The sequence below is a fragment of the Astatotilapia calliptera genome, chromosome 9 (genome assembly GCF_900246225.1).
Source record: "Astatotilapia calliptera chromosome 9, fAstCal1.2, whole genome shotgun sequence".
Lineage (NCBI taxonomy): Eukaryota > Metazoa > Chordata > Actinopteri > Cichliformes > Cichlidae > Astatotilapia > Astatotilapia calliptera.
In genome coordinates this window covers 1,752,265-1,761,175 of record NC_039310.1, presented here as the reverse complement: position 1 = coordinate 1,761,175, position 8,911 = coordinate 1,752,265, and the positions used below count along the sequence as shown (strand labels likewise).

At 44.0% G+C, this 8,911-nt stretch overlaps 1 long non-coding RNA gene across 1 annotated transcript; it reads right to left on the bottom strand.

The window, feature by feature from the left end:
• Positions 1-6,033: 6,033 nt before the first annotated feature.
• Positions 6,034-8,318, bottom strand: LOC113029377 (uncharacterized). The gene is made up of 3 exons (XR_003273397.1): positions 8,290-8,318; positions 8,025-8,087; positions 6,034-6,132 (listed from the first exon to the last, which is right to left on the bottom strand). It is a non-coding gene; the product is annotated as an uncharacterized LOC113029377 (long non-coding RNA).
• Between the last annotated feature and the right edge of the window lie 593 nt (positions 8,319-8,911).

Sequence of the window (8,911 nt, the reverse complement as noted above, 5' to 3'; positions counted from 1 at the left end):
TGCACAAGCTTTCCCTACAAAGAACCTGAAGGCTCAGACTGTGGCAAAGATTTTGGTTTATAAGTACTTTGTATATTATGGCCTGTCTTCCAGAATTCATTTGGATCAGTGATGAGATTTTGAAAATCACCTGATTCCAGATCTCTTAAACATGCAGAGAGTACTAATGTCACAGACTACTCTGTCTCACCCCCAGGGAGACCCTCAATCAGATAGGTTTAACTGGAATTTGCTCTCCTTGCTTGCTACCTTGTCATGAGGGGAAGCAACAGTGGAGTCAACATGTTGGATTCCTGGATCATGTCTACAACAGTACTAAGTGTGATGCAACAGGGTATTCCCCTTATTATCTGATGTTTGCAGTGTTGGGTAAGTTACTTTAAATTAGTAACTTAGTTACATTACTAGTTACTTCTATCAAAAGTAACTTCAAGTTACCCATTACTTTCAAAGTAACTAGTTACTAGGGAAAGTAACTTTGGTTTTACTCAGAATTCTCTTGTTAATGTGTTGCTTCCGTAACTGTATACCCAGCAAGATTGCCAGTCTTTTAGCTTGCTTACTTGCCACAAGTGCACTGTGTCACCTACCAATAGAAAGGAAAAAAGAATGTGCATATTTCCCTCGCCTGGACCATCATTGACCGCCGCGATGATTCTAGCCTACGTCACAGCGTCATGTGCGCTTCTTACATCCAACATGAAAACTGCAGTCGTGGTGCTTTCGATTGTAACACCAGACTGCAGATGAGCTGCATACAGGGCTGAACTGGGAAAAAAAATTGACCCAGGTATTTTGACCAGAGACATTATAGGAAAAATCATAAAGCCTTTGAATGAAAACAAATGCTGTTGTTACAGTGATGTACACTGTTCTGGTGTTATATAAGCATCAATCTATCAATCATTTGTTGTAAGATTCAGATAATTATTTTTTAAAAGCTAGATATTTTAAATGAGAATAAGAAAGAAAAGTATTTCTTTGTGCCCCTTTTCCCTGTTAATGCCCTACCTGCCCCCCTGGCAAAGCTTTGCTAGACCCGCCCCTGCACAGTTACCAGCTGACAGCTAGGTAAAAAAAGGATCCTGGTGTTATTTGTCTCTCAGAAACAGTTCATAACTTCCCTTCAACTCATTCATGTCACCTAAAAGGTAAACCTGTTTCTCCATCACCTGTTCAGCTCTGATGATTCAGTAAGGACATCTCCTGGTTTCATCTTCATGTTTCCCTCTCACCAGATATCTAAACAGACATCATGACCAGCAGCTTTACAGCTGTGGCTCCAGCAAACATCAGCTGATACTAGAAAGTAATATTAAATCAATTCTAACAACAGCTGATCAAGCTTAAACGTGCTGCTGTTGTTTAGCGCAACATCCACTGGTTTCTTCTTTCTGGCGCAAAGTGGGCGATAAACAAACAAGCGACAAAAGCCGATCAGCTGATCATTGATCAGTTTCATGACTGAAGTAGCAACAGGAGAGGGAGGGGAGAGAATGAGAGAAGAAGAGGCAGCTGTGCAGCAAAGACGCAGAATAACTCCAGCTTTGTGTCTTTTTCATTGAAGCTGAAGTTTGGGACAAATTGTGTGCCTTTTCACCTCAATACGAAACGCGTAATATTTTCTCTGAATATGAGACGATTCCGTTTTTTAGGGGACGGTTGGCAACTCTAATAATAACAAAATAAAGTTCAACATCAGTATCATAGCACCCACCCAGCTGTATAGAAACCCCATCATGCTAGCTAATACCCAGCACGAAAAAGTCAGCACAACGAAAATGAACTACACCCAAACTTGGTTTATATCTGACCCAGAGAGACTGCAGGTCATAACTTCTTACCTGAAGTTCAGTTCACCTGACACTCGGACCGGCGGCCGCCTTGGGTAGGGATGGGTATCGAAAACCGGTTCTTGTTGAGAACCGGTTCCCACTGTTTCAATTCCTTGGAATCGTTTGCCAGTTTTGCAAACGATTCCCTTTAATGATTCCAGTCGCCCCGAATTATGTCACCACGTTGCGGAGCATCATTTACCTGGCAGGAAACACGGCGCCTAAGCGGCTCAAACACTCAAAAGTTTGGTTATACTTTACAAGAACGGATGACAACAGGGCAACTTGCAATACTTGCAAAGTAGATATTTCATTTAAGGGAGGAAACACTATGAATATGCAAAAGCATTTGCTCACAAAACACACGATGACCTTAAATGAATGTCGTGATTTTAATTCCGCTCCGGACTTCTGAATCTCAACCCAGCAGCAGCGGTAACGTTTGCACGTCCTCTCCCGTTAATGCGGCAGGTAAATAATCAACTAACAGTGCATATTATGTTAGCGCGATCTGCCTTATTACAAAACCTGCCCTTACTGTGCATTTAGGTGACCATGATGAGAGAGACAGACAGAGTCTGGCTGGCGCTCGCTGGCAGTTGTCGCTGCAGTCTACCGGTAGCGTCTCCTTTCAGGCCAGGATAGACGAATGTCACCGAGCAGTGACTCAGTTTGTGGTCAAAGGCTTGCATCCATTTGCCACAGCAGATGCCCCCGATTTTCGGTAAGTGAATGTGTTTAATTGTAGGCAGAGACATTACTGGATATTCTTGTGTAATTGCTACAGAATAATTTATGTTATACTTTGTTATTGCTACAGAAGAATATTTATTTTATTATTTTACACTTACAATTTTTTTTCTTGGGGACCCTGTGACACCCCATTGAAGAGCCGTAGGCTGTGGATCTCTTAAGATGTCACTGTTGGGTTTGTAAGGCCATGCTACTCCTAAATTTCTATCTTGTTCAAAGAGAAGATATAAAACAAAGTTCTAAGCTAATCGACCTTAGTGTTCTCCTTTTTTAAAAAGAATCGATAAGAAAATCGATAAAGAATCGAGTCGTTAAACAGAATCAAAAATGGAATCGGAATCGTGAAAATCTTATCAATACCCGTCCCTAGCCTTGGGTCTCTGCTCCTCCTGCCTCCCCTTTCTCTCATCCACCTGCTGGCCTCCACCACTCGTTAATGTTACTGAAATTGTGGAAGCTCCGTGATAGCCCCCACACGAAGTAACGAATAACGACCCTACCTATATCTCAGTAACATTAACGTTCCTGATTTTGACATAATAACTAGTTACCGTGCTCGTTACCACAGTAATAACGTAGTTACTGTAACGCGTTACTTAATAACGCGTTAGTCCCAACACTGGATGTTTGGTAGGGAAGCCCGGCTCCCAGTAGACTTGTGTTTTGGTACTACCCAGGATGGAAAAAAAGAGAGCCATTCATGCTATGTGGCAAAGTTGAAAGAAGATCTCTAGAGAACATATCAGCTTACCTCTGAAACAGATGAAACAGATTGCAAGAGTCCCCAAAAGAACAAAAGAGTTGATTTTCAATCTGTAAAAGTAGGTGACAGAGTTTTACTTAAGAACTTAGGGCTGAAAGAAAAGCATAAGTTGCCCGCCAGCTGGAGTCCTTTCTGCTACACAGTAGTGGGGAAATTGCTCAAGCTTCCAGTTTATAAGGTCAAACCTGAAAAGGGCAGTGGAGGTGTGAAATCTGTCCATCAAGACCATATGCTGCCTCATGGACAACTTGTGGGGTTGCCAAAGACAGATTGCAACCCTTCTACCAGGTCAAAGACCAGAATCTCAGCTGCCCAGAGGTGGACCCAAAACTCACCTCGGGGTCAAGACATACAAGACTCTTGCTCATCCTCTGAGTTAAGTATTATAAAGCTAATAGATTTGCTAATTAATGCTCAGAAACCCTGGAGCAACAAATCTGGCAACCAGCTAGGCAGTCATCTGTTGTACTAGAGGATGAGAGGCCACTTTCTCAGTCAAATGAAAGTCCAGAGCTGGATAATTCTGTACAAGAGTTTGGAACGACCAAGATTAGAATTCTCATCAGAATTCTGTTCCTCTTTCTGAAACTGGCTTTGCAGAAGACCTGGAAGTAGATTTGGAAGGGGATGGAGCTCATGATACTAAAGCTTCAAAATTTGTGAGAGAGACAGATGGCAGAGTTGATGAGAGAACTGAGACCCACCCCAAGAATCAGAATCAGAATCAGAATACTTTATTATTCCCGAAGGAAATTATGGGTTACAGCAGGCAGCACGCTAATGGCGCATGTGCACCTACAAAGGAACCTTCAGACCAAACTTTACACAAACATCACATTGGGAAGACATGTCAGAGAGGTAGGCTGATAGGAAAAAACAACAAAAATACATAACAAGAGGTGAGAGGGGGAGAAAAAAAACACCCCAGCACAAAAAGCACATGACTGTCAATACACCATAGAAACACAAGACAGCCGTGAGCCTCTCCGATATTTTCAGATGTTGTCGGTCTCAGTACTTACAGCAGCCGCAAGCTTCTCCAAGATGTCATCCGTGCTGCGTCTAATGAGCCTATTCTGAGAAGCCACAGCTCGCTCCATTGTTCCAATCAACATAGCGGGCAGCCTTGTGAGGGTTTGAACAGCCGTTTCCGCTTTCTTTATCCTTCGATAAGCCAGGGCCAAGCCAGCGCCGATCAGCAAGAACCCTGTTATCATGGTTTCGAAAAGGTGTCTTCAATGTCTTACAGGCTCGCCCGAACCCAGGCTTCTCGTTGAGAAGAGGGTGTCAGTTGCATTCAGGGGCCAATTGATCAAATCAATAATTTGTCTTTTAGGTTTTAGAGAACAGACTGTGAGAGAGTGTTCCAGGGAAAAAGTGAGAAAATACACGAGACTAGACAAGGACACAAGACACTCCAAAACAGTCTACGCCTGTCGAATAAAAGGCAGGTTTGTAAAGGCGGAGGCGTACAACAGGCAGGTCAGCCATATTGGGAACAGTAGGTCGGGCCCTCCATCTGCTGCACTCAAGACAGGTCCTTTGAAAGCGCGTAACTCCCTCCAGGCCTCTTAGGATCCAATGTGTGCGTCGAATTTCCGCAAAGACCCTCTCTGGCCCTGGATGACGCAGGTGACTGTCGACATCCTGGATAAGCAGGTGGGTGACTAGATGTGTTGGCCTTGATCCAAAACTAAAGGATGGGAGTTGGGAAAGGCGAAATCTTCCAAGCTGCGAAGATGTCCACCGACACGGATGACTTCATTTTCATGGTCAAACTCGGGGGAGAGTGCAAGGAGACGACTGCTGCGACTGATAGAATTCTCCTGCTTAAGGAGTTGATACTCCTCAGGAAACCTCTCCTGTTGAGCTTCCCTCAGGATGCGCATCTCTGTTTTAATATATTCATATATACATATACATACATATACATATTCATATTCATATATTCATGAAGTTTTACTGCCTTTGGCTCCCAGAAACTGTGTCCAGGTGTCATATTTGCTGAAGTTCGAGGTGGCGATGTCAAAGGTGGTAGAAACTCCACAAAAGGGAGCTCAGATTGGCCCGGAGGCTCAGCAAGGATACCTCTTGGCTCTGGAGGCCACTTTTCTGGACTTAAGAGCAAGAAAGGAGGCACTTTACTCCATCTGTTGAGTCTGGTCAGCTCTGGAAGGGACTTCCCACAGGTTATATCATCCGCGGGGTTCTGGGCTGAATCCACATAGCGGCAGGTGTGAGAGTGGGTTGATTCCTGGATTTCAGCCACGCGGGTGCCTACAAAGACCTTGAAGTGGCATGACTCGGACCACAAACAGGTGAGTACGGTAGTGGAGTCAGACCACAGCACTATCCTCTTTATGTCCAGGGTGAGCTTATTCCCAAGGAGACTGGAGAGATGAGCTCCAGAGAGGGCACAGTTCGAGTCTAGGCATGGAGAGAATGCATTTAGGGGCAACACGGGAGCGAGCCATCAGGAAGGCCAGATATGAGCTGCTATCACCTGTCACATGTTCTCAATGCGCCATAAGCCTGCTCTGACGCATCACAGAATATGTGAATCTCTCTCTATCTGACTCCATTATGTGCTTTGGCAGATGAGGGCGAGGAAGCAGGACTTGTGCAAGTGTAGCAGATTTCAAATGGTTGACTGCGTTGTGAGGACAGACACAGACTGGCTGGAAACTGGATTTATTTCTAAAAGACAAAGTGCAGCAGCAAAATCAGTGTCACACAGCAACAGCAGGCCTCTCCTCATCCCAGTGTGGAGTCCATGCAGCTCTGCTTACAATATATAAAAGAAAATACAATCTATCAAAACAACGGTGTGGTTTCTCTCAACAGCCACTTTAAAATCAAATGTTATAGTGGGGTAAAACAGAGACAAATATGAAGCCACTAATAATAACTTGTAATATTTAAATCCCCACTAAGATGGATCAATTACACAATACAGTGGGGCAAAAAAGTATTTAGTCAGCCACCGATCGTGCAGGTTCCCCCACTTAAAAGGATGACAGAGGTCAGTAATTTGCACCAGAGGTACACTTCAACTGTGAGAGACAGAATGTGAAAAAAAAATCCATGAATTCACATGGTAGGATTTGTAAAGAATTTATTCGTAAATCAGGGTGGAAAATAAGTATTTGGTCACCTCAAACAAGGAAAATCTCTGGCTCTCACAGACCTGTAACGTCTTCTGTAAGAAGCTTTTCTGTCCCCCACTTGTTACCTGTATGAATGGCACCTGTTTGAACTCATCATCTGTATAAAAGACACCTGTCCACAGCCTCAAACAGTCAGACTCCAAACTCCGCCATGGCCAAGACCAAAGAGCTTTCGAAGGACACCAGGAAAAGTATTGTAGACCTGCACCAGACTGGGAAGAGTGAATCTACAATAGGCAAGCAGCTTGGTGTGAAAAAATCAACTGTGGGAGCAATCATCAGCAAATGGAAGACATACAAGACCACTGATAATCTCCCTCGATCTAGGGCTCCACGCAAGATCTCATCCCGTGGGGTCAAAATGATCATGAGAACGGTGAGCAAAGATCCCAGAACCACACGGGGGGACCTGGTGAATGACCTGCAGAGAGCTGGGACCAAAGTAACAAAGGTCACCATCAGTAACACACTACAACGGCAGGGAATCAAATCCTGCAGTGCCAGACGTGTTCCGCTGCTGAAGCCAGTGCATGTCCAGGCCCGTCTGAAGTTTGCCAGAGAGCACATGGATGATACAGCAGAGGATTGGGAGAATGTCATGTGGTCAGATGAAACCAAAGTAGAACTTTTTGGTATAAACTCAACTCGTCGTGTTTGGAGGAAGAAGAACACTGAGTTGCATCCCAAGAACACCATACCTACTGTGAAGCATGGGGGTGGAAACATCATGCTATGGGGCTGTTTTTCCGCCAAGGGGACAGGACGACTGATCCGTGTTAAGGACAGAATGAATGGGGCCATGTATCGTGAGATTTTGAGCCAAAACCTCCTTCCATCAGTAAGAACTTTGAAGATGAAACGAGGCTGGGTCTTCCAACATGACAATGATCCAAAACACACCGCCCGGGCAACAAAGGAGTGGCTCCGTAAGAAGCATTTGAAAGTCCTGGAGTGGCCTAGCCAGTCTCCAGACCTCAACCCCATAGAAAATCTGTGGCGGGAGTTGAAAGTCCGTGTTGCTCGGCGACAGCCCCAAAACATCACTGCTCTCGAGAAGATCTGCATGGAGGAATGGGCCAAAATACCAGCTACTGTGTGTGCAAACCTGGTAAAGACCTATAGTAAACGTTTGACCTCTGTTATTGCCAACAAAGGTTATGTTACAAAGTATTGAGTTGTATTTTTGTTATTGACCAAATACTTATTTTCCACCCTGATTTACGAATAAATTCTTTACAAATCCTACCATGTGGATTCATGGATTCTTTTTTCACATTCTGTCTCTCACAGTTGAAGTGTACCTCTGGTGCAAATTACTGACCTCTGTCATCATTTTAGGTGGGGGAACTTGCACGATCGGTGGCTGACTAAATACTTTTTTGCCCCACTGTATATATTCAAACAACTTTAACTTTTCCCAACATGGCTGAAAATACTATTCAGTGTGCAGCCTCAGGTCATGAACTCATTATACACATAAAACAAAACCTATACATTTACACATACCTAAAAGACAAAGTGCAGCAGCAAAATCAGTGTCACACAGCAACAGCAGGCCTCTCCTCATCCCTGTTTAGCACAAGTAAGGAACACATAAACGGATGGTGTAACAGATAAAACGCAGTTCCAATTACTATTTTTCTCATTCAAAGCAATCAAAAACACTTTGGGAGCTTTTAGCCATAAGAACTAATACTTAGAAAAGACAAATACACCAAATTTAAACGTATAATTTAGTACAGGGAGAGGAACTACAGAAAGTGTGCCTCACCAGTGTGGAGTCCATGCAGCTCTGGCTGGGAAACCCCACACATGCAACATGTTTACAAGTGGCGTCACACTGATTAATGCCCCACTTCAACAGTGACACATGGAACCTTAGTTTTACAAAAATTATATTTACACAATAAAAAAATAAACTATATACAATACAGTTTTGAGAAAGTTCACACTCCGTATATTATATCTCAGCTACACAAGGAACGGCAACTCCTCTTCCCAGGTTTTCTACTGCTGCAGTAGTTCTGATGGAAGCTGCGGCTCATCCCATCCCCTCTGTTGATCCCAAAGGCACCTTACCTTATCTTAGCTCGTGTGGTGTATGGTAAGATAAAGCCAAGTGGTGGTGGCTTGAGAGAACTTTATAAATGTTCCGCATACTAGGGGCACCATAACTGATTTTACGATGTTTGTAGCCCAAGGCGTCAGTAGGGAAGTGCCAGCCAAGGCCCAGAGTTGGCGCAGCAGTGTCTGATTTGTCTTGAGTGAGCTAAAGTTCTGCACTTTGGATCTGAGGTCTTCAGGTAGGTGGCCAATGGTGCTGGGTTCATTACTGGCCCACTGGCGAAGGACAAATCCAGTAGAAGACAGGAGAGCTCTTAGCCTGTCCACAA